Genomic DNA, 26,745 nt, shown 5'->3' on the forward strand with positions numbered 1-26,745 from the left:
GAGTTTCTATGTTCCTCCAAAATATAAAGACTACAGCAACTACTGCTACAATGAATAGTCTAGGAGTAATAATACAAGTAATATTATACCAACATCAGCCTCTGAACTTGGGGCTTTCATAAGGAGTTCTCATTTCCCCAGTGTTTTCAACATGTTTTTGACCATGGCTGCCTCTACCCATGTTTTCTAAGAACTAATGCATTAATTTCATTCCTCAAAAATTCTGTTTTTTAAATTTTTCCTTTTATTCTTTCTTTTTATTATTAAATAGCATTTTTAAAAATTATCTTTTTTAAAAAAATAGACAGATTTATGTGTCTTGACACTGCTCTAGGCCCTTCATAAATATTTACACTATAATTTATGTAATAACATTATAAAATAGGACCTACTGTTTTTCTTATTTTGCAGGGAAGAATTTAAAAAATGCATACTGGAGATATTAAGAAATTTTTCCAAGATCATATAACTGATGAGTGAGACCACTAATATTTATCCCAGGTTTAAAGTCATGGAAAACTCACCAAAAGCACAACTTATGAAGCCAGGCTGGTTTCCTATTCTAGAACTGATACATTTTATAATTATTCTGTAACTGATACATCATTCCTATTCTATAACTGATGTATCTTTCTGTTCTATAACTATTCTATATTCTATAAATAGAACTTATATAACTGATGTCTTTTCTATTCTTTAATTGATATATATTTCTTAGTTTCTCATGAAAGAAAGCACAAGACTTATGAAAAAATTAATATATATAATTTTAAGAGGGGTGCTTTGAGGGTTAAAAGTAGAACTTGTCAATCAGGAAAAATGAGACAAGTCTTAATCATTTTAGGAAGTTTATTTGCCAAAGTTCAGGATGCATTCCCTCCAAGACAGGTCTATGCCTTTCTCCAAAGATGATTTTGAGGGCTCTAAATTTAAAGGGAAGGGGGCAAGATATTGAGAAGTACACAATTTTCATGTAAGAGGGCGATAGAAAAAAATAGTCATGTATGCGTTTGGCTCAGTGAATCTGAATTTTTTTTACATAAGATGATGTATTAGGGCTCTCTAGAGAGACAGAACACACACACACACACACACACACACACACACACACACACATATATATATATATACTACTTAAACTCCCATATATATGCACACACACACACACACACACACACACACACACACACACACATATAGGCTATGTATATATGGGATTTTATTAAGTAGTATTAACTCACATGATCACAAGGTCCCCCAATAGGCCATCTGCAAGCTGAGGAGCAAGCAAGCCAGTCTGAGTCCCAAAAGCTGAAGAACTTGGAGTCCAATGTTGGAGGGCAGGAAGCAGGTAGCACAGGAGAAAAATGTAGACTGGGAGGTGAAGCCAGACTAGCCTTTGTAAAATTTTCTGCCTGTTTTATATTCTGGCCACCTTGGCAGCTCATTAGGTTGTGCCCACCCAGATTGAGAGTAGGTCTGCCTTTCCCAGGCCACTGACTCAAATGTTAATCCCCTTTGGCAACACCCTCACAGACACACCCAGGGTCAATATTTTGCATCCTTCAATCCAGTTAAGTTGATACTCAGTATTAACCATCACAGATGACACAGACAAATGGGGCAGTGGAAAATGTGGCGAATGTGCATTTTACATAAGACAACATAGACAAAATGGGGCAGGGGAACTATGAGATATGTATCTGATTGTTCCTGAGGGTGAATGCACCTGTAAAAAATAAGCTATAAATTTACGTTGCCGTGGTGAAATTTTAACAGAAATATCCTCTAGAGTAAAGATCTTGCAGCTCACTAAAAATTTCCTTGTGGTCAAAACATGGGGGAGGCATGGAGCTTTTCATCTTGTATCCATCTTATTTAGAAACAAAAAAGGAAGAATTAGGTTTGTGTGACCCAGTTCCTAGCTTGACTTTTCCCTTTGCCTTAATGAACTTGGGGTCCTGAGACTTAATTTTCTTTCACAAACTCTGGATTATGCAATTAGTTTAGGAACACTGTATTTGGTTGTTGCAGGAGAATGCCAGAAGAGTAGATCATGCAGAAAATTGAATTTTACTGTTTATTATGATAACTATTTTATAAAAAGGCTAAATAAATCTCTTGATCTATTAAAGGAACTTGATGGGATAGGTGAGCTCTTCAAGTTTGGGAATAAGAGTAGAGGAGAGCTACATTGTTCTGCAAAATAGAAAAAATGTGTAGTTTTATGGGATATGTAATTGTGAAGGATGAATTGAAGACATGAGCTAGTAAGTTTATTGAAGTCTAGTTCTATTTGATGTAAAGACAAAAAGGGCCTGGATGCAGAGGCTCAAGCCTGTAATCCCAGCACTTCGGAAGGGCAATGTGGGTGGGTCACTTGAGGTGAGGAGTTTGAGACCAGTATGGCCAACATGATGAAACCCCTCCTCTATTAAAAATAGAAAAATTAGCCAGGTGTGGTGGCATGCTCCTGTAGTCCCAACTACTCAGGAGGCTAAGGCAGGAGAATTACTTGAACCCAGGAGGTGGAAGTTGCAGTAAGCCACCGATTGCCACTGCACACCAGCCTAGGTGAAACAGTGAGACTCCACATCAAAAAAAAAAAAAAAAGAAAGAAAGAAAGAAAGAAAGAAGAAAGGTGTAAGAGGTGTTAAGGTGTTAGGTGGAAAGGCAGCAATGTCAAATAGGTTACATGGAACCGTAGGTTCTTTTCCTTTCTGTGTGCTGTGTCTCCTCCAGGAAACTCCAGCCTTTTTTTTAGTGGGTAGTCTTGCATGAGAGCTTTCTGTATGCAGGTGATTACTCTCGAAGGAGCTTTGTTGCACATCTGCACACTTGGGGACCAGAGAGAAACCACTCTGAACTGTAGTTCTGGTGTCCCAAAGACTGTGAGAATGTGATTCCTTGGAATCCTTTGATGGCTTTTGCTTCCACAGGGAGTAGAATTGGAGTTCGTGACATCCTGTCTCGAACTTGGCAGTGAAGTAGATTCTCAGGTTTTTTGTTCATAGTGTTCAACTGATTCAGTTGAACTAACAAGCCACTTTTTAAGGACAAAAATTATATAGTTTCCACAAGACTGTTTAAAATATTGTACTACATTGCTGTCACTCAGTCAGTCATTGACCTATTAAGTCAGAGAATGTATAAGAACATTGACTATATATAATAATCAATAACAGTAATAATAACAATAATAACAATAATAAATAACATTGACCATATATAATCAATAATAATTTATCAACTAGAATCCTGTTGTCATGTTTGTTCTAGAGAAAAATTATGTGTATTGTGTTGTTATATAAAACTTTGCCTTAATATTATTTGTACCTATAGTTAAGTAAAAAAAAATAATAGTCTTATTTCTGGATTTCTAGATATATATTCTAATTAGTAATATTTTATATTTTCAAGTCTAATTTTCATGATCTGGCGTGAAACGTCACTCAAGTTTTCATATGAGTAAGGTCTTGAATTTAGAAATTATGATAAATTATGATTTATTATGCATGCCATACAATTCTGATGTAGATATCTTATTAAAAATGGATTAGTAATCTTTATCTAAATATCATTTATCTTTGTGTCAAATCATACCTTATTGTTGTATATTTTCATCTTAAATATTTACTATCTATCTTTTGCCAACAGAGTCCCATTTAAATTCCATCAATGTGAGTGATGAGAATTTTGGAAGGCAGACAAAGAGAACCTTTTATAGGCTATAGGCATGTACATGGGATTTGGCAATGAAAGGATTTGCTGATAGCTTCTAGGCGTTTTATCCTCTGAATGGCCTGCAGTTGAGATGATTTGCATGATTTGCATATGTCTCCTACCATTTTCTTCTCTCCTAAATTTTGTAACATGCCTTTCCATGGTAATGTAAGTCTCTAATTTCCTGCTTCTGTTATCTAAAGTAGTTCCTTATCCTGACCAAACCCAAGTTAATACAGTCTGCCTTACCTTTGCCCTAGCTATTCAATACTCACTCATTCTTTCTCTAATTACATCATCAGTTAAATATAATTTTTCGTATCCTATGTTTCTTAGCAAACAGTATAAGGAAATAATTATTTATTCTGAGCAACTATTACAAGTTCTCTGTGGTTTTAATTACTCATAATCTGTAACACATAATTTTGTTTCTCTCCCCTTAAGACTTAATACTTGGATATTATCTTCTCCCTACCCCTTAAGCTCCCAATTTTGCCTAAACACTTGTCACCATAAATATGGACATCATTTTTATGATCAGATAGCTCCTGCAAGATAACAAACTGTATAGTAAGCGTATTTTTTACAAATATCTCATGACTTGAACGTGTTAAATTATCAATGCTAAATCAATTTTCTTTTGGATTTAAATTTAAAATGATGCTAACGTTTGTAATCATTTTAAAACAGGTTCTGATGGTATTTGAATCAACCTTTTAAAAAACAAGGCAGGTTTTTAATAAAGCATAAAGCCATGGGTTTTGCATTGCTTGATGAACATTGCACTTTCTAATTAGATAATTACATACTTATGCAGAGGTCAGAATAATTAAGTTCATATCTATTTATGAAATTGTGACAGTATCAATTTATAGCAATAACTGTACAACATTCAAATAAATTGAAAGGATAATTTTTTAAAAAATTACAGCCTTTTAGAGCAGAAAAAGATCTAAAATATATGATGCAAATTCATTTTTTTGACAAATATGTAATATATTGTTTGAAAAAACATTATTACCACTGAATACTATTGGCACTGTTTATAATTTAAAAATTATTTTTCTCTCAAAAGTTTTGTTACCCTGCTGCTTTCTCTATGTAATTAGTGCCTGTACACAAAAAATTTCCTGAAAATTCATATATATGCCAACAAAATAATAGAAGACATATATATATTACATATATTAACTTTACTATAGGTTGTCCTTGTAAGTATTATTAAATCAAGTTTAGCCTAAAGCTACCTCCTTACATATTTTAAGCTTAGCCTGAAGGTTTCTCTGTATATTGTCAACTATAACCTAAATGGAGTTGTATACAAACTGTAGTCTACTCTTGTGCCAGTCACCAAGTTTTAACCAAAGGTTGCCAACTGTTCAAACCACTTTCAGATAAGAAAAATGCCAAGCTGTAACCAATCTGGCTACTTCCTCACCTCACCACCATTGTCTGTATGTCTCTTTTTTTTTCTGTCCATAAATCTTCTACCACATGGCTATGCTGGAGTCTCTGAACCTACTCCGGCTTGGGAGGCTGCCCAATTCATGAATCATTGTTTGCTCGATTAAACTCTGTTAAACTTAATTCAGTTAATGTTTTTGTTTTAACACATGGCATCAGAAGTGGGGTCCAAAGTAGGCTTCTAACAACTCCCATGAGCACTGAGCGACCAAGCAAAGTATCTCCCAGGCCTACTGTGTCTGTTGCTCTCTCAGAGAAGCTGGGAATCGTGTTAATTTTTATTTTATTTTATTTTATTTTATTTTTGGACTCTGAAGCTTCACAGGTTTGTGTTTCAAGCTCTCTGAGTTTCCTTAAGCAAATTTATGATCCAAACTGGGTTTGGAAGTCATAGCAGAAATTGGCCTGAGTCCAGGATTGAATTAGATCTGACAACGGTTTGAATCCAGTTAGAGATCTCCTGCGTCTGATTGGGTCAGAAAGAAAAAGGTAGTAAATGGCAATATTGCAGGGAGTGTAAATTTGGCTCTTGGAAACTCACAGGGGTTTTTGTTTTCTACCCCTTTGTTTCATTTCTCTGGCATGCTTAAGTGGAGAAAAAAAATCATTAATTAGTTGATCAAAAGAAACTGAGAGCCAAAGCCAATATTTGAAGTAGAAACGGGATCCTTAATTACTTAAGAACTGAGTTCTTTCTGGCTTACACATGCATCAGTATTAGATTGTGGAAGCAGCAAAGTCTTACAGACCTTGCAAAATCTTAGTAAAGATAAGTTATGGGGGGAACGTTCCAAATAAACAACACTGCAGCAGAAACTTCTAAAAAGATTTCAAAGTTTTTGTTTGAAGAATTTGTAAAAGGCGAATAAAAAGCTTCAGTAACTAATAGATAAGAAAAATTAAATCTGCTAAACTTTTGTCTTAGTTACTAATCCATCTCAAGGGTGGAAAAAAGGCTATCCTAGATAAGGTATTTTTAAAAGGTAGACCCCAAGGTGAAATAGGCTTGCTTTGTTTTTCACATCTAGCCATGCTGAGTCCAGGCATACACAATGCTTTCTTGGCCTTATTCCTTAATAGACTCCACCCTTAACTCAAGTAATTCTAGTTAAAAAACAGTAGCTAATATAAAAAGTACAGCCTATTAAACTAAAATATACCTTTCTGAAATTTAATTAGCTGTCTTGAAACTCTTTCGTAAATAAAATTTACATCTATGAAGGAAATCTCCATGTTTAAGGATGTCTACCTATGTGTGTTAGAAACTATTACTGTTCTTTTAAATTTACATAATAAGTTATACCTTTGTTTAAGGTGCTTTTCTGGCCATGCTGTCATAAGTGAACTACTATTTGAAGGGTCTTTTTTTCCTTAGTTCAAGAAAATGATGATACAATATTTGGATCTAAAATATGAGCTCTGTGCTTATGAAATTTAAATTTTTCTGTTCCACTTAAGAGTTGTCCCTTTAGAAATGCAAATTTCTTGCCTAGTACACAATTGCTTAGGGTAAAGAAACAGGTAATTGGACGATTGGTAGGCTGAATGGGGAAAAGAAAAGCTATTTAAAACCCAGCAAATGAAAATCCTATATGAAACTATATGATCTGTTTCTGTGTATTTGTAACTGTGTATGTGTATGTGATATTTGGTAACTAAAGCTAGCTTTTAAACTGTTGGTAAAATATAAATGGTTTCAAAATTATCGTTAAATGTAATTAGATACTTGCTTTACTTAACTATGAGCTTACGTCTTTGGTTTATAGTCTCTGGATTCATGGTTCTGGATAGCTATAATGATAAAGTCTGGAGACCTGTTTTTAGTGCCTATATCAGGGGCTACAAGCCAGAATGGATCTCAATGTGGTCCCTTCTTCCTCTGCTTTCCCTGTTTTGCCTCCTAGATATTTCGGGAGGGGTTGAATTCTCCAGTTATAGTCTTAACAACTGTTTCCATTCCCATGGGCTCAGATAAGCCTTAACTTCCCTAGTCCTCATAGATGTCACATGGCTACTTAAGACCTAGAATGACTGGGGGAAGTCATTGCGGAGAATACCTGTGTCATAGTATCAAAATTCTTTTCAGTAACTTAAAATCTTAGAGTTATATTTTGTTAAATTCAATAACAGATCATCATCAAATGTCTGATATTAATTAATATCTCAGCCATAATGTGGCTGAGATACATACATTTAAGTCTCTATACCTTGGCATGTTTTTATATGATATTGATATAGGAGTTAAGAATTAGGCAGATAGCAAGGGTCTGAGAGTTCTTGATAAGGCTTTTCTTTTTAATGAAAAGCAGCCCCAAATTATTTTCCTTTCTAATGAAGAGCAGCTTGTAAAATTGAGCTGCAGACATAGCTACCAGAGACTGCACCAGTCATGTTCAAGATGGTGGCTCCATCTTCCCTTCTCTTCATCAGCCCTGTGTACAGTAAGAAGCAGACAAGATGCTCCGATCAACTGGAAAGTTCATTTGCACCACCTGTGTAATTAGATTAGGGTTGGGCTAACAGTTTCCATTTCTCCACCTCCATCCCCCTCCCCTGCCCCTGCCCCCTCACACTATGTAGACATCATACTTTATTGAACCAAACTTTGAGCCCTGTGTAAATCAGACACCACCTTCTCCAGCCCACCTATAAAATCAGCTCCTGTCTGCTGCCTCCCCTCTTTTCAGATGTCTCTCTCTCTCTCTCCCTCCCTCCCTCCCTCCCTCCCTCCTTCCTTTATCCCCATGCCTCTCTCACACAAGGAGCTGCTCTCTCTCTCCTTTCTGCTGTCTACTAAACTTTCTAATCCTTAATCCACCCACATGTGTCTGTGTTCTGAATTCTTTCTCAGCACACGACAATGAACCCCAGAATATATACCCACACAATGTAGCTGCTTCAGTATAGAAAAGCTAAGTAGGTTTATATCTGTTAATAAACAATAATTTGGATAACTATCTTTCTAAAAACATATTTTTTTAAATCCACAAACACTTATATAAAACAGTTCAAAATTATTTTCCAGGGTTATCACTGGAAATTAGAGTTACTAAGAGTTAAAAACTACTGGATAGTAGAGAAACAATTCTGTATTCAGAATCTATAAGCAAAGCAAGATACGTGTTCAATGAGGAAAGTTATAAAGGCATAAAAACGTGTGTTAAAAATTTGGTTTGAAGTTACTTAAATATTTCATATTAAAGAAGTAAAAACATAAAACAAGATACATGTAGAAAGTTGGGGGAAATAAAAGATTTACAGAAATGTTGTATGGTTAATAAATGACAGATTTTATAAACGTATTTATGAGGTTTTGTTAAAGTCAGTTTTCATATTGATAAAGCAATAGCTTTTCCCTTTTTAACAAGAATTATATGTAGTATTAGCATGAAAGTACAGTATTTTAATTCACATTTTTAGTAAACTGAAAAAAAAAGAGTAAATAAAAAGATACTCTTTCTTACACTGTCTTATGTCTTTGGGTTGTTTGGGAAACTGAGTCCCCTTCATCAAAGACAAACAGGTTTTATTTTTAAAAATCTTTTAAATTATCATTTTGGTAAGTGAATCAGTATTTTCTTGTGGTGACCTCTGATCCTATTTTGGTCAAGTGCTTTAAATGTTTGACATATTTGACAAACTTCTCAAAATCAAATTTCAACTTCAAAAGCATGTTTTTTTCACCTGTAACTTTGGGATGCTGCAGAGGGCACCTGGAACATCCAAAGGAGAAGTAAATGGGGTCATTTTGTACATTGTTACAGCAGAAGTGTTGTCAAATAAGAAACAACGCTTAACCTTCTTCAGGTTAGATTTCAATGAATGTTATTCATATATGTTCTGAAATTGTATGAGATTTCTAAAATTCTAATGTGTGTGATATTTTGTTGTTGTAGACCACAGAAATAACCAAATTTCCTTGTCCATTGTGTCGTGACCTATGACTATTTAGAGCCATTTTCACAGTTAATTGTTTAATTCTGATGCAGTTTCAGAAAACTTCACAAGTATGCAAAATCCTAGAATATGTTGTCTTTCAAAAGGTTCATGACAGGATGAAGAGAAACCTGAGAAGCAATCTTGAATACAGGTTTCTGAATAACTTTTGAATCATATCATTTGGACTGAGTTAGAAATTCTTGAAACTTTAATAAAGAGACTGACCGGTTTATCTAAATCAGCCAGTACTGAAATGGCTTAGGTATACAATTTGAATAAACTTCATTGTCTAGGTAAAATTACCCATGATAATCCTCAGTTATCAGTGTGGTGCACTTAAATTGGAGAAACAACTGGCATTCAAGAGCACATAAATTCAAATGAGCATGAACTAATGGAGAACCAGGGCAGCGAGCTTGTCCTTTCTGAACCCTTAAAGCTTTTGTTATTAAAAGTTCTGCATTCAATGACTTATCATGGAAAAGGTAAAATGATTCAGATGAAATGTATATGTGTGTGTATATGTATATATGTATATACATATATGTATATACACACATATACACATATATATGTATATGTATATATGTATATACATATATGTATATACACACATATACACATATATATGTACATATACATATATATGTATATACATATATACACACACATGTGTATATATGTGTGTATGTGTGTATATATACATGCATATTTACACACATGTGTGTATATATATATGGACTTCCAAATCGCCAAAATAGTTTATGACCAATATGTTTAGTTTGTCAAACTCACATTCCTGGGAAGACAATCAGAACTTCAGGCATGTTCCACTACCTGATTGACCATTTAAACATTTATAGAAGAATTTAATCAATTGTTATCTCAATGCATGTTTTCTAGTTATATAAAAGCTTTCTCATGTAAGAAGGCTGATGTTATAACAGTAGCTCATTATGCCACAGTGTATTTCAGAAGGTAAAGAAAGCTCTTCATGCTTCACCAGCTGGAGACAATCAACCCCTTCACAATTTAGAACCCAAAGATTGAATCTTCTGATTACATCAGAGAAAAACTGCCCTTGCCATCCACATTGTAGCATAACTTCGGGACCTTGAACCTTGGGCTCATATCTCACAACTCCTAAGGGCTCCTCTGCACTCTTGGAACTGTACACCCATTCAAACCCTTAAAGTAAAACTAACCAGAAAAGTTTCTTCCTAAAAGATGGCATCCTTGATGTGGACAGCTTGATCCAAAGATCACGGATTGAGACATTTTCTACTATCAAGAGACACTTAACTTTCATTTTTTCCCTTTCTTATGTCTCTATGAACAATAGCAGTAAAGAGGGGGTCTGTTGTGTGCACTCATGGAATATACTTTATTTGTGAAAAATTTTGCAGCCAGTCTTATACATGGATAAACTTATGCCTTGATAGATGGAAGATCAAGGCCGAATGTAAGTGAAAATTTTTTCTAGTACATATGCTGCCTCATAATCAGTCAGAGACAGAACATTGGTCCACTCCTCTTAACGCACATCATAGGTTATAGAGATGTACGTAGGAGGCCACCACCCTTTTAGAAAGGTTGCATTTGTTAGGTCCTTTTTTTCCACAAATTTTTTGAGTAGTCTCAGCAATTTGTATATTTTATAAATTTCATAAGTACATATAAATGTCTATGAATTATAATTTTGTTATCTAAGGTAAAAATTTTAGCAAATAAGATTAAAAATATATATATGTACTATAAAATAGTTATTTTTAGGTGAAAATTTTTAAATTTCTTCTGAAACCCAGCAACTCATCAAAGTAATATTTTTGTAGTTGTCATGATTTCTACCTAATTTATCTTATCCACACACTAATTTTATAGTTAAAATGTCAAAACTGACAAAAATGTATGACAAAATTAATATTAGCCAAATTTACTCTTGAAAATACTGTTTCCCACTTCTGTCTCTGCAAAATTTCTTCTGCATTTAATATGCCTTAAACAGATTCAGATTGAATGCCTCTCCCATGAATAATTGCTATTATACTCTGCTAGAATTAATCATTTTCTCCTGATGTTTTTCCACCATAGAACATGGTTGACATCTTTAGGTCACCTCTATATTCTCCTCTATCCTCCTTTTTTTAGTTTTTTTCTTCTTTACCAGACTATAGAATGCTTTTGAGGAAAACAAAACAAAACAATAAAAAACTTATTTCTGGGCTCTCTATTCTTTTCCACTAGTCTATGTGTCTGTTTTTGTAACAGTACCATGTGATTTAGGTTACTGTAGCCTTATAATATAGTTTTGTCACGGGATTCTTCAGGTGTTACTTCAGCAGCTGGAAACCTTTGTGGCTGGTGGCTGCTGGCACCTCTGCTTATGCTTGTTCCACCCACTCAGCCTGGAAGGCTGTGCTTGGTTCGCACTACCTACTGGCCTGGATTCCACACATGCCAAGGTCAAGCCAGGCATGGAGTGGCAAGGGGTGTATGAACAAGTGAGCTTTGGATATTCGGGGTTTGTGTGGCTAATGTAAATAGAATTGCTTTTTAGATTTATTTATTTTTTTGCATTGTTCACTATTGCCATATAGAAATGCTACTGATTTTTGTATGTTGATTTTGTACCCTGCAACTTTACTAAACTTTTTTTTTTTAATCAGTTGTAGTAGTTTTTTAGTGGAATCATTACATATTTCTAAATACATGATTATATCATCTGCAAACAAGAATAATTGGACCTTTTCCTTTCAAATTTGGATGCCATTTATATCTTTCTCTTGTATAATTGCTCATACTAGGGCTTCAAGTGCTACGTTGAATAACAGTGGTAACAAATGCAGGTTTTAGAAGAAAGGCTTTCAATTTTTTTCCATTCAGTATGATACTATATTGCTTTTATTATGTTTAGGTATATTCTTTCTATCCTCAGTTTTTTAAGAGATTTTATCATGAAAGGATGTTGAATTTTATTCAGTGCTTTGCTTTAGCATCAATGAAATAATCGTATAATTTTTATTTTTCATTCTGTTGATATGATGTATCACATTGATTGATTTGTATATGTTGAACCAACCTTGTATCACAGGGAGTAAGACCTACTTGGTCATAATGAATGAATGACCTTTCTAATGTATTGTTGAATTCAGTTTGATACTATTTGGTTGAGAATTTTTGCATTGATATTTATCAGAACTATTGGTCTGTAATTTCCTTTTCCCTTTGTTTTGTTTTTTAAGTTCTGGGGTACATGTGCGGGATGTATAGGTTTGTTACATAGTTAAACGTGTGCCATAGTTGTTTGCTGCACCTATCAACCCATCACCTACATATTAAGCCCATCATGCATTAACTATTTTTCCTAATGCTCTCCCTCCCCCAGCCCATCCCCAACAGCCCCCAGTGTGTGTTGTTTACTTCTTGTGTCCATTTGTTCACAGTGTTTAGCTCCCCCTTATAAGTGAGAACATGCAGTATTTGGTTTTCTGTTCTTGTGTTATTTTGCTGAAGTTTCCCTTTTTTGATGTGTCTTTGTCTGGTTTTAGTATCTTGGTAACAGTCCTCATAATGAGTTTGGACATATTTTCTCCTCTATTTTCTGTAATACTTTGAGTAGCATTGGTATTAGTATTAGTTCTTCTTTAAACATTTGGTAGAATTCAGCAGTGAAGCCATTGGGTCCTAGGCTTTCCTTTACTGGGAGATATTTTTACTACAGCTGTGATCTCATTACTTGTTATTTGTCTATTTAGGTTTCAGATTTCTTCATGGTTTAATCTTGGTGGGTTTTGAGTGTCCAGGAATTTGTCAATTTCTTCTAGATTTTCCAGAGTATGGGCATGTAGTTGCTCATACTAGCCATTAATAATCATTTGAATTTTTGCAGTATCAGCTGTCATGTCTCCTTTATCATTTTCAGTTTTATTTATGTGTATCATCTCTCTTTTCCTACATCTGGCTAGGCATTTGTCAGTTTTGTTTAACTTTTCAAAAAACCAACATTTTGTTTTACTCTATTGTTTTTTTTAATTTCAATTTGATTTATTTCTGCTGTGGTCTTTATTATTGCTTTTCTTTTACTAACTTGGGGTTTGGTTTGCTCTTGTTTTTCTAATTATTTAATATGCATCATTAGATTGTTCATTTGAAATTCTTATTCCAGTTTTATAGTGTAGACATTAATAGTTAACAAACTTCCCTGTTAGTGCTGCTGTTGTTGTATCCCATATGTTATTAGATTGTGTTTCTATTATCATTTTCTTTAAAATGTTTTTTAATTTTGTTTTAAATTTTTTTATTGACCCACTGGTCACTCAGGAACATGTTACTTAATTTTCACATGTTTATATAGTTTCCAAAATCCTTTTTGTTATTAATTTATAGTTTTATTCCATTGTGGTCAGAGAAGGTGTTTGATATTATTTCAATGTTTGGATGTTTTAAGACTTGTTTTATGACCTAACAGATAGTCTATCCTTGAAAATGATCCATGTGCTGAGGAAAAGCATGTTGAATAAAATGTTCTGTAAATGCATATTAGATCCATTTGGTCTACAGCGCAGATTATGTCTGATGTTTCTTTATTTTCTATCTGGAAGTTATGTTCAATGCTGAAAGTGGTGTGTTGAAGTCTCCAGCTGCTCTTGTTTTGGAACCTATCTCTCTATTTCGCTCTAATAATATTTTCTTTATATATGTAGGCCCTCCAATGTTGGGTGCCTACATTTTTTAAATTGTTACATCTTCTTTCTACGTTGTTCCATTTATCATTATATTGTGACCTTCTTTGTCTCTCACAGTTTTTATCTTGAAATCTATTTTCTCTGCTATAAGTATAGTGACTTCTGCTCTTCTACAGTTCCTGTTGTCATGAAATCTTTTTCTTAATCCTCTATTTTCAGTTTAGTGTCATTATAGGTGAAGTGTGTTTCTTGCAGGCAACAGATAAATAGTTACTGTTTTTCATCTATTCAGCCAGTCTATGTCTTTTGATTGGAGAGTTTAGTCCATTTACATTCAATGTTATTATTGATAAGTAGAGACTAACTTCTGCCATTTTGTTTCTTGTATTTTGGTTGTTTTATAATTTTTTTCCTTCTTCTTTTTCTTCCTCTAGTGAACATACTTTTTCTGTGGGGATATAATTTAGTTTCTTGCTTTTTATTTTTTGTGTCTCTCTTGTATGTTTTTTGGTTTGAGGGTACTGTGAGGCTTGAAAATACTACCTTATAACCCATTATGTTAACCTAATTGCAACTGAGCACTGTTTGCATAAAGAAACAAGCAAGCAAGCAAATAAACAAATAAATAAACTAATAAGTATTCTACACCTTAATTTCATCCCCTTGCTTTTTAACTGTTTGTCGTTTCTATTTGTATTTTATTGTTACTGTGTCTTATAAATTTGTTACAATTATTATTTTTGAATAGTTCATCATTTAGTCTGTCTGCTTAGGATAACACTACAGTTACAGTGTTATAATATTCTGTGTTTCTCCGTGTAATTACTATTAACAGTAAGTTTTGTACCTTCAGGTGATTACTTACTGCTCATTAATGTCCTTTTCTTTCTGATGGAAGTACTCCCTTTACCATTTCTCATTGAAAAGGTGTGGTGTGGATGAAAACTCTCAGCTTTTGTTGGTGTGAAAAGTCTTTATTTCTCTTTCATGTTTGAAGCATATATTTTCCAAGATAGACTCTTCTAGGATAATGTTTTTAACTTCAGCACTTTAAGTATGTCATGCCACTGTCTCCTTTCCTGTAAGATTTCCACTGAAAAGTCTGGTGCCAGATATATTGGAGTTCTATTGAATGTTATTTGTTACTTTCCTCCTGCTGCTTTTAGGAACCATTCTATATCCTTATTCTTTGGATGTTTTATTATTAAATGCCTTGAGACAGTCTTTATTGGTTTAAATATACTGGTGTTCTATAACCTTCTTTAGGTTTGGTACATCCTCTGTTATTATCCCTACGAATAAACTTTTCCTCTCTCTCTCTCTCTCTTTCTCCACCTCTTTTTTTTTTTTTTTTTTTTTTTTTTTTTTTGAGGCAGAGTTTCACTCTTGTTACCCAGGCTGGAGTGCAATGGCGCGATCTCGGCTCACCGCAACCTCCGCCTCCTGGGTTCAGGCAATTCTCCTGCCTCAGCCTCCTGAGGAGCTGGGATTACAGGCATGTGCCACCATGCCCAGCTAATGTTTTGTATTTTTAGTAGAGACGGGTTTCACCATGTTGACCAGGATGGTCTCGATCTCTTGACCTTGTGATCCACCCGCCTCAGCCTCCCAAAGTGCTGGGATTACAGGCTTGAGCCACCGCGCCCGGCCTCTTCACCTCTTTTTTAAGGCCATAGATATCCCTTTTTTAAGGGATAGATTTGCCCTTTTGAGGCTATTTCTAGATCCAGCAGGTGTGCTTCATTGTTTTTTATTTTTTTCTCTTGTCTCCTATTACTGTGCATATTCAAATAATCTTCTTGAACTACACTAATTCTTTCTCCTGCTCAATCAATTCTGCTATTAAAAGACTCTACGGGCTGGGTGCAGTGGCTCATACCTGTAATCCCAGCACTTTGGGAGACCAAGGTGGGTATATCAGTTGAGGTCAGGAGTTCCAGACCAGTCTGGCCAACACGGTGAAACCCCATCTCTAATAAAAATACAAAGATTAGCTAGGTGTGGTGGTGGACACCTGTAATCCCAGCTGCTTTGGAGGCTGAGGCAGGAGAATTGCTTGAACCCAGGAGATGGTGGTTGCACTGAGCCAAGATAGTGCCATTGTACTCCGGCCTGAGCAACAGAGTGAGACTGCATCTAAAAAAAAAAAAAAAAAAGACAAGACAAGACTCTGGAGCATTCTTCAGTATATCAATTACATTTTTTCAGCTTCAGAATTTCTGATTGATTCCTTTTAATTATTTTGATCCTTATATTAAATTTATGTAATAGAATTCTGAATTCTTTGTCTTCATCCCCTCATATTGAATTTCCTCAACACAGCTATTTTTAATTCCCTGTCAGAAAGGTGACATGTCTCTGTTTATCCAGGATTGGTCCCTGGTGCCTCCTTAAGCTCATTTGGGGAACCCCAAAATCCTGCTTGTTGCTCTACTGACCTGTGTCTGTGTGAGACCTAATGTGCAAGACAAAGTCTCTTTAGTTTTCCCTATGCTTTTTCTCAAGCAGTTTTTCTCCATAGCCACCACAGCTGATAATGTGCTGCATTTCATCTGAAGTGAGCGATTCTCAGAGGCTCACTGAATGCCCTTGATTTAGTACCTGGGTATCACTGTGGTTACTCAAGGCCAAGGGCTTTTCAGCTAGCAGGTGATGAATGCTGCCAGGACTGGGTCCTTTCCTTCAAGACAGTGACTTCTACTCTCCTTTGGTTCAGGGTGTGTCTAGAAATGTTGTATGGGAACCAGGACCTCTGGACTGTGGGCCTTACAATGGTGACCTGCCATGGCTGAGCTGGTATCCAAGATGTTAGGCAAAGTCCTCCCCGCTCTTCCCTCTCCTCTCCTCAAGTGGAAGGAAGAGGTCTCTTTTGGAGCTGAGCACTGTGTAGTTGGGGATAGGGGAGGGATGATGCCAGCACTCCCTTGGCTGCCCCAGCTGGTGATTCAGTATGTCCCATGCACCCTCAGTCCACTGTCCCTGGGTCTGGTTCAGCACTAGGACTCACCTAAGATCTGCAGTCCTTATGGCCTAGATTGCCTTTAAGTTAACTTGGAGACACAGCACTGTAGTCCTGTGGTGAGATTTGTGGGAACTCAAGTTCAGACTGCTGGGAGAAGTGATTCCCCTGGCTGGAGCTGGTTTAAATACTTCCACTGTGGGTAGGCATCAGCTGAGATTGGTCTGGTTTTCCTTTCATTCTAACAGAACAGCACCGAGTTCAATGCCTCATAACAGCTGTGTTCTACCTCTCTCTCCCTCAGGGTCCAGAGCCACTCTTTGCACCATGCTGCTGCTACTGGGGGTGGGAGAGGGGTGGCGTCAGTGATTCAGGACTGTTTTCTCTATCTCTTTAGTGGCTTTTCTTGTGATAGGAAGTTAAAACCAGGTACTATGAGGGCTCGCCTAATTTTTGGTTCTTACAAAGGTTTTTTTTCTCTCTCTCTGTAGATAGTTGTTAACTTGATGTCCTTAAGTGGGGGGCAGTTGGTGGGGCCTTTTATTTAACCATCTTGCTCCACCCCACCTCATTTCTATTTAGATAGATAGATAGATAGATAGATAGATATAGATAATTGTGTTTTAGGTTTTCGGGTACATGTGAAGAACATGCAAGATTGTTGATATGAGAAATGCTTTTCAATTAAAATAGGTACATTTTGGTATCATGGTATAAGAATATTAATCACATAAGAATATTAATCACAAATATTGTGTTTCAATGATTTTCTATGACATCATTCTTGCAGATGAAGCCGAGGGTGCCGCCTCATTACCACCAGGTAGAAGTCCATCTTCCTGCCGACTGCTGCAAACATGTGAAGGGGAGAGGAATCTCCTCCTTACTGCTAGGTGGGGGTAGGGGTGCTACTCACCACAAAGCCTCCACTAACAGTGTGGTCGGTGTGACCATTTTACTGTTAGTGGTGAAATCTTAACTCTCTACCTGGCCTGTGCTGTCAGAACCCTTTCAGAAAGGGGTGAGAGGTTTTCCTTGCTGCTGAGTGAAGGTAGAAGCTCTTGTCAGTTGTGTCAACTAACATGGGGAAAGGGGTTGCTGGCTCATTATTGGTCGGTAGCAATATCAGTCCTGGCTTTCTACTTGGCTTTTTCAAGAATCCTTTACTGGAGTTAGAGCACCTTGTTACAGCCTCTGAAAGGCAGATGTATAACATCCACACTCAACCTATAGGTAGGGGTAGGGGTGGGCTCATGTTTTTTCTGTGGCATCAGGTTGTAGTAGTGAGGTTATTGACTAAAAGTTTGCTGCCTTGATAGCCTGCCCTTTCTCTAGAGAAAGCAGGGATTCTTGTCTTTGTCTTTGTCTTATCTTTGTCTGTTTGTGTTTCTGGGTTGTCAATTTATTTTACCCCAAGTTTGGGATATATGAATCAAAAATAAATCCTAGAGAACTCACCACAGTGTTGTGTCTTGGACCTTGAGATCCATAGCCAATCTATCTTCTTCTGCTTACCTGCAGGAGTCTTAGTATGTTGGTTTTATATATGATCAAAGGGGTTTTAGATTTTCATAGCAGGATAGAGAAAAATACATGTGCAGATGCTCCTCGACTTATAATGGGGTTACATCCCCATAACCCCTAGTAAGTTGAAAATTTTATAAGTTGAAAATACATTTAAAACACCTAACCTACCAAACATCACATCTTAGCCTAGCCTACTTTAGACTTTGTTTTGAGACACCAAAATTTTTAGATACAATCATCTTATTTATATATTTTTTTCATATATGAAGTATTTGTAAACCAAAATATTTCTGTTTATCTTCAGTGAAAAAGTCATTTATATCTTGGACAGCTTCAGGTGTAGTACCTGTAACAGTTTGTACAAGAAATAATTATATGGTCAAATATTTTGAAGATGTTTTCATCATGCATTTTGTTAAAACACAAAGAACATGAGTTCCAGGTAAATATTGTAATGACAATCTTTTCCGTACTACCTTGCCATTCAAATTCCTGTCCATAAATGTGACAGCAAGGATAAAATTCATAAAGCAATTTAGCCACAGTTTCTGACATGAGAGAAGAAACAATGTGTAAGTTATCTTTATGTCCACACAAACCAGCAAAGTGTCTGGCAGAACACTGATGGCTTAATAAGTATCTGCTGTTGGATATTTTAAATCATGTTTACCATGTGGCAGCATTAATAGAGATTTAAATCACATCCTAGTTGATCACTTCATCTGTCTTGCATGTTGTATTTCATTAAGTGATTATAACACTCATTCTGCAGTTCTTACGTATCTTTTTTTCCACTGAATTTAAATTTGTTCCCACCAATAATTATTAATATATTATGGGTAACAAATACAGCAGTCTTATTAGAACTAATAATCTTTATGCCCGTTTTATTTCACCTGTTCTCTACTCAACATTAGCCAGAAGTTTAGTTCATCTAAAAGGTCTGACTTGTGAATGAACTATTCAGATCTTCTTCCCTGGATGCCCCACATCACTGGTTACCATGATTTTGGGGGGCACAGTTTCTCAATTTTTTATTTATACTCTTCAGTGGTCGTGTAAGCAGCAAGACTTATCCCAATGACTACTCTGTTCCAGAATATTCAGCCTTGTTCCATAATTGAACTGTAACCTTGTCCCCTCATACTGAGTAAATTATCCATTCCAGTAAAATAACTCATCTGTTTTCCTACGAGCCTATTAACATGGGAAGACCCAGATATATCTGCTGCAGCTTTATGTTTAGTGAAATGCTATTACGCTATTAAATGATCATGGTATTATCTCCCACCTGGAGCCAGAAACTCAAAACCAGAAGGGCATTAAGTTGTGGGAACAGGAGCATAAATTAGCCACATATGTCACTGGAAATCTTTCTGATAAGATCCATTTCTTGGAATTCTAGCAACCAGGAGCACAGCATTATATAATGTTTCTTGGTTCCAAGTATAGGCTACATTTTGCAGACTAATGGCTAACTACGAAAAGTGTCATTTCCTAATTAGCTCTTAAGCTGAGACTTCAAGTTTCCATTTACATAATCAGGGGCATCTCATCCTTTAAGTTAATATGTGCAATCAATGCAAAGTTTCATGTAATGAATAATATTTTCTGTCTGTATCAAGGAGACACTTTACATAATAATTTAAAAGTGGCTACTGAATATGTTCAGGAACACCAAATTTCCAGTGCTCATGAATCTCCTGGTGCAGCAAATTGTGATAGAATGCTAAAACGTACGTCAGTATTAATTGCACATAGTAAAAATATCAACATGATGCTACAGGGATAAAGAAAATTACAGGAATATGTCATAAGAATGAGATGTACAAGACTTCCATATTAATTTCTCATGCATGCCTATGCATATTAGGGATCTGTATATTGCTCTTAACTGGAAAACTGTGATACCATCAATTATTAATACACATGGAAAAAACTATTGCCATTTATTCGGAGCAAATATATACTGTAAACTAAAAACTGAAACAGGACTAGATAAAAAAATCCTGAGAACAGAATCCAGAAGTTGCATTACTCACTTATCAGATGGCAACAAGAATCTCAATGTTAATGATAATTGTGGGTCCTAAGAATCCCTGAAAAGCTGGATCTACTATCATTTTCATATGTGGTAGATGGTAATTGGGTTATATGGAAGAGGAAAGCCTGGATTATGAAACTGGCAAGTATTTTAATTGTATGGGGGAAATGGTAGTAAACTTGTATGTTTGACTTAGGTACCTGAAAAAAATTAGACGACAAGCAGAACATTTCAGAGCTGAAAAGTGACTGTAGAGGTAGAAAAAAATTTTCTAGCTACTGGTTTTTTTTGACACATTTTCCAAATATGAGAAAAGAGCAAGTGGATGAACTTTCGTATGAAGTACTTTGACAGAAGCCTGCTCCTAGAGGGCATAGACAATATCAGAGTTTTTGTTATTTTCACAGGAGTGGAGCCCGAGAAACTGGAGTCTCTAGAGGTTAGGATTCTAATGTGAAGAGATATGTAAATAAATGACCTCAACACATGTATTAAAATGTAAGTTTTCTTTATTTACTCAGGTATGATGAGGCCAAAATACCAGGAGACAACTGGTCTTTCGTTATTATAAGGTTATTATAACTACAGATCCCAAGGGAAAGAGACATGCTACACTATGAGGGAGGCACATGGAAAAGCAGCGCGGTTGGTCGAGAGGAAGATGGACTGTGGTGAAAATGTGGGCAAGAGCATTTGTTGTGTTCTTTTGCAGGAAAAAACAGGCAAGATTGTGTGAGCAGGCTTAGAATTGGCTAGTTTGAGTGATTTTGGCAGGCTCCATTTTGTAGGAGCTCTTCCTAGTTGCCTGGTATCTGACTCCGGAGTAATTAGAGCAAGAAAATCATGGCAAGGACTATAAGAATATGATTTTAAAATGTGGTTGGGGATATGGGTTCTGGGTTAGTTTGTTTACCTGAGAAAAGTATGATTGCATGTGAGTTCTTTGTATCTTTGGGAATCAACAAATCTTGGGGGACGCAGTTCTCCCAGGATCAGCAAGTCCCTAATATGTGAAAACATGAAAAATACAAAAATATTACAAAGCATAATTAATCTGACTCACAGTTGGTTTTCTTCTTTTTTTTCTTTTGCCATTATTTGAAATACAAGGTGAGATTCTAAGAATCTAAGTAGATAACCTTCTTAATTTCAATTAATAGTTGTTTTTAGTAGATTACATAGAGTTGACTACTTGACTAAAAATTGGAAGACAAGAAAGTAAAAAAAAAAAAAAATCCAGAATTCATGGAGAGAAAAATTCCATAGATTACTTAGAACAGAATGTAAAAGCTATATAAGACACAATAAAACATCTAACATATCTTAATTAAGTTCTAAAAGGAGAAAAGAGGAAAATAATATGACAGAAGAAATACAGAAAGTCACCAAGAATTCTCCAAAGCTGAAGAAAGTTATTAAAATACAGATTTTAGAACTTCTATAAACCTTAGTTGGAACATGCACAAAGTAAACCACATTAAGACGTATCAGGATAAACACAACCAATAACTCAAAGCAAAAGCAGCAGCCAGGCCAAAAAAAAAATTCATTTCCTTCAAAGCAACAATAATAATGACAAGCTAATTTTTGTTTTGTTTTGGGACAGAGTTTTTCTCTTGTTGCCCAAGCTGGAGTGCACTGGAGTGATCTCAGCTCACTTCAACCTTCACCTCCCAAGTACAAGTGATTCTTCCACCTGAGTCTCCCAACTGTCTGGGATTATAAGCACCTGCCAGCATGCCCAGCTAACTTTGTATTTTTAGTAGAGACGGGGTTTCACCATGTTAGTAAGGCTGGTCTCAATCTCCTGACCTTAGTTGATCCACCTCCCTTGTCCTTCCAAAGTACTGGGATTACAGGTGTGAGCCACTGTGTCTGGCCACAACAAACTAACTTTTAATAGAAAATATGGAAGCTCAAAATTAATGGAACAAGGTACTTAAAGGGTTTGGAGAAAATACTGACAACAAAAACAAAGAATTCATTGCTAACACACCAGTACTAAAAGAAATACTAAAATGATTCTTTGGAAAAAAGAAAAAAATATTTTAGACAAACCCATCATATATCCAAAAGATTAAATATGTGGATAAAATTAATATCAATTCAAAAGAATAGTAATAATTATAATAAGATAATGTCTTGGCTTTTAATATTTACATACGATTAAAATGCAGAATGACACAAGAGAAAGTATTAAGAATTCTAAGGTTACAGAAAAATCAAGGAGTAGTTAAAGTAATATCTATTAGGTTCTAATTATTCAGGAATATGTGGTACAATCTCTTCTGGACAAAAAGAAGTACATGAATGTTTAAACAATATACTAATAGAGGAAGGAAATGAACATTTGATTAAATCAAAAGAGGAAACAAAAAGAGACAAAAACATATATAGCAGATGTATCAAATAGAAAACAAACAGAAAGATAAGAAATATAAGCATAATATAGAACTCATTTCAAATGGAAAAAGAAAATATTCAAAGACAAATATTGCTAAACTGGTTAAATCTAACAACTATGCTCTATAACATTAGGTGTTAGGGATTTGACAGAATTAAACACTCAATATCACCCATTTGTGTTATGAAAAATAATGAAAATTAAACTATAAACCAAATATGAATAGGCACTTAATTAATATAAATAGGACTATATACAAAAATTCTTCAGAAACCATTATTCTTGATGAATTAGTAAGAGCACTTCCCTAAAGATAGAGAATGAAGAAAGGCTGTAATTGTCTTCATTTTACGTTTTAACACATAGCTTAGTCAGAGCAATATAATGGTGAAAATAATTAAATTTATAATGATTAGAATGTAGGAAAATAAATTGGCATTATTCATGGAAGGTTGATGTTGTGTGTAGTAATCAAAAAATTTTATGGATAAACTCTTGGAGATAAATAAATTTTTATTATTACATAATTACAATTAGAAATATATTTAGTATGCCTGCAATAAAAAATTGAAAATTACAATTGGTATAATTTATACCAATTTCTCTTTTCAGTACTACTGAAAGAGGGCTATATCATGTTCATTGTTTGGAAGATTCAACTTTTTTTGAGGAATGGTCTTGTTCAGTTGTTCAGGCTGTAGTGTAGAGGCATAGTCATGGCTCACTGCAGCCTCACCCTCCTGGGCTCAAGTTATCCTCTCACCTTGGACTCCTGAGTAATTAAGACTACAGGTGTGTGCCACCATGGCCAGTTAATTTTTTTTTTTTCTAGAAACAGGATCTTATTATATTACCCATTCTGGTCTCAAACTTCTGGCCTCCAGTGATCTTTCCACCTTGCCTCACAAAGTGCTTGGATTACAGGCATGAGCCACCAAGCCCAGCAGGGTTCAGCATTTTTAATATGTTGCTGCTTCCAGTATTCTTACATGCATTTAATAAATTTACAATTAGTTTTACACCATGTGTTCTATGGCTCGAAATGACAAATGAATATTAAAAGTCATATGCAAATTTAAAGGCAGGAAAACTTATGACAATAATAAAGAAGAATGAATCTGAAGACATTATAATATGGATACAAGATTTATAAAGCTATAGTTGTTAATATAATGTGGTACTGACACAAACTAGACACTGCTACCAAATGGAACATAATACTGTCTAGAAACAGACCCTTTAAATACAGTCAGTTTATGACAGAGGTGATACATAAGTACAAAAGAGATACATAAGTACAAAGGAGATAGCATGATATTTTCAATTAATGGTGCCATTGCAATTTGATATTTAAATGGAAGTACAATATAGTTTTTATATATGTATGTGTGTGAACACAGATAAATGCCTCTTTCACAGTCACACCATACACAAAAATCAGTTGATGAACTATAAATCTAAATATAAAATGCAAGTCTACAGTTTCTTGAAGATAACATAGACACACCTTATGACACTGAAGGAGACAACAATTTCTTAAATACTATAAAGAGTACTTCCCTAAAAGTGAAAAAATATAAACTGTATGATATTAAGAGTTTTTTTTTTCTTTAAAACAAACCATTAGATGAGTGGGGGGAAAAAAAGCCATTATGTGGGAGAAGATATTTTCAATGTATACACATGAAAAAAGATAGATAATATAGAATAGATAAACATATAGACAGATGGCAAAACAGACAAATGTATACTACATAGAGAGACAGATTCCTATACATAAAAAATATCCCCCGGAGATAACGTTTGTTCCTACTTTTTCACACAGATTTTTCTTAAGTGGTCTATGTGATTAATAACATATATGTATTCTTTCATTTATTTTTCCCATAATTAAATGGCAGCACAGTAAAAAAAAATGTAGAGACAGAGAAGCCAATAGAACCCATGAACAAAAATATAATCAGGTACTATATAAAAGCAAATGCCTAAATGGCCAATAATAAATGATGTTTCTCAACATTTTCAGTGGGGAAAATGAGAATATATGTGCTTCTCCCTGTGAAAAATAAAACCAGTCAATAGGAAAAGTATATTAAAACTGAATTCATTTCTTAAGATCAGTGGAATCCTTTATCACAGAGCAATAAATTGCCCTTTGGTGAGTACTAAATGATAGTGTACTTATGCAGAAGCTAATTTAGATAATTAATTCTACCACATAAGTGTTAGATAAACACATTTTTGGCACAGAGCAATAGACAAATACATATTAGTCTATAAAATTCATTTTATAACCCATCTTAATCAGATACTGTCTGCTACATACAAGATGCAATAGCATTACAGAAGATTTAGGCATCTGAGAACAAATTTTTTAAGTGATAAAACAACCTTAAAACTCCCAGAGCATTTTAATATAATCAAGAATGTTTTTTAAAATGTTAGCATAATAAACAAAAATGATCTTAGTGAAAAATACTAACATGAGAATGTAATGGATGCAAGACACCTAAGAACTTTATGTATATTAATTTACTTAATAAAATCACACTGTGTATGAGGTTGGTCACATTACATTTTCTGTTTTACAGATAACGGTATTGAGGCAGAGAAGTTTCGTAATCTGCCCAAGATCATTGTGCTTACAAGTGATGAACCCACTGTACAAATTTTGGCAATATGTTTTATATCAATTAGCGTTTACTATCTGCATTTTAGAGTTAATTCTGTTTTACTGCTCTGTATTTATTTTCTCATCTTATTTCATTTGCAATCTGTTCACTAATATCCCACAAACTTTGAGATTTAATAATTAAATTAGCAATGATTGGTAGTTTACATTTTGGCTTACTGAAAAAGAAATTGGGAATGACTTTCTGTAACATTTTGAATTCCTGAACATTTTATACTTTCCCTAAAGTAATGCAAATTCGATAAGTAGTAGAATAATGCCTCACAAATCTTTCTGCCACATATACATCAAAGAGAGAATTTATTAAAGTATCTTATATTTTACCTTTGCTAAATAAAAGCTGTTTTTAACAGGTTCACGTAGTTTCATTAATTTTCAGATTCCAATGGGGATTAAATTTGCAGATCATTAAATTTTTACTTCTTTTCTCTGAAATATCTCTAAATCATTATTTCTTTGTGAAAAGTAACAATATTATTTTACATTTTTACATATTTGCAAAATGCTACATTTTATAGTTATTCTCTCTATATGCCCAAATTTAACCAAGAAAATGGTTTCCGAAGATTTTATTACCTCAAAAATATTTGACAGTAGTGCTCTTTATGATAAGTAGAATAATGAAGAGGATGATAATTTTATTAACTGAAACTCTTTTTTTTGCAGATGACAGAAACTTCATTGGCTTTGGCAAAGAAGAAATTTATTAGCTTACAAGGTAAATGGGGAGATTAAGTAATCAAATCATGGGAAGAGTAAGGATACAGCTAAACCTTAGCATCAATGGGAGAAGAATTTTAGACCCTATAGGAATCTACCTCTATCTTTCATCTATGTCTTTGATATTGTTTTGAAATTTCTTATTCTGGTGTGTGTTTTCCACATGTTAATGATCATATAACTAACAACTGTCAGACTTCCTGACTCACAGCGTTTGAAATCTATGTGATATTCCTACCTGGGTCTGCTGCTCATCTTGGGGCAATGAACTCATGTAATGGTGTCATGTTAAAATGGAAGAGCCATTTGGAATGGTATAACAAAGAATGTCTAAAAAGATGAGAACTGCACTTCCCAATACAGGAATAGGGTCACTGGGCTGACAAAGCAATGGTTTTCTATTAGGAATTAACATTGTACAATAGTAATGGTGGTAGAACAGCATTTCGTTCATGTTATTATGATTGTGATTGAGAAAAATACCCTGGAAGAATTTGTTCCTAACTTAAAACCTAGTTGGGAGGCAAAAATACATGAAAATATTACATAAAGTCTCCATATGTGTTAGTGCAGGAATAATGATTTAAA

At 34.8% G+C, this 26,745-nt stretch overlaps 1 long non-coding RNA gene across 2 annotated transcripts in view; it reads left to right on the forward strand.

Annotated features, from left to right (window-relative positions):
• Positions 1-26,745, forward strand: part of LOC141581655 (uncharacterized) — a 312,920-nt gene that overhangs the window by 256,340 nt on the left and 29,835 nt on the right. For both annotated transcript variants that reach the window (XR_012514422.1, XR_012514421.1), the window contains exon 3: positions 26,104-26,155. This is a non-coding gene — a long non-coding RNA (uncharacterized LOC141581655). The remainder of the gene's footprint in view (positions 1-26,103; positions 26,156-26,745) is intronic.

Source organism: Saimiri boliviensis, chromosome 16, assembly GCF_048565385.1.
Source record: "Saimiri boliviensis isolate mSaiBol1 chromosome 16, mSaiBol1.pri, whole genome shotgun sequence".
Lineage (NCBI taxonomy): Eukaryota > Metazoa > Chordata > Mammalia > Primates > Cebidae > Saimiri > Saimiri boliviensis.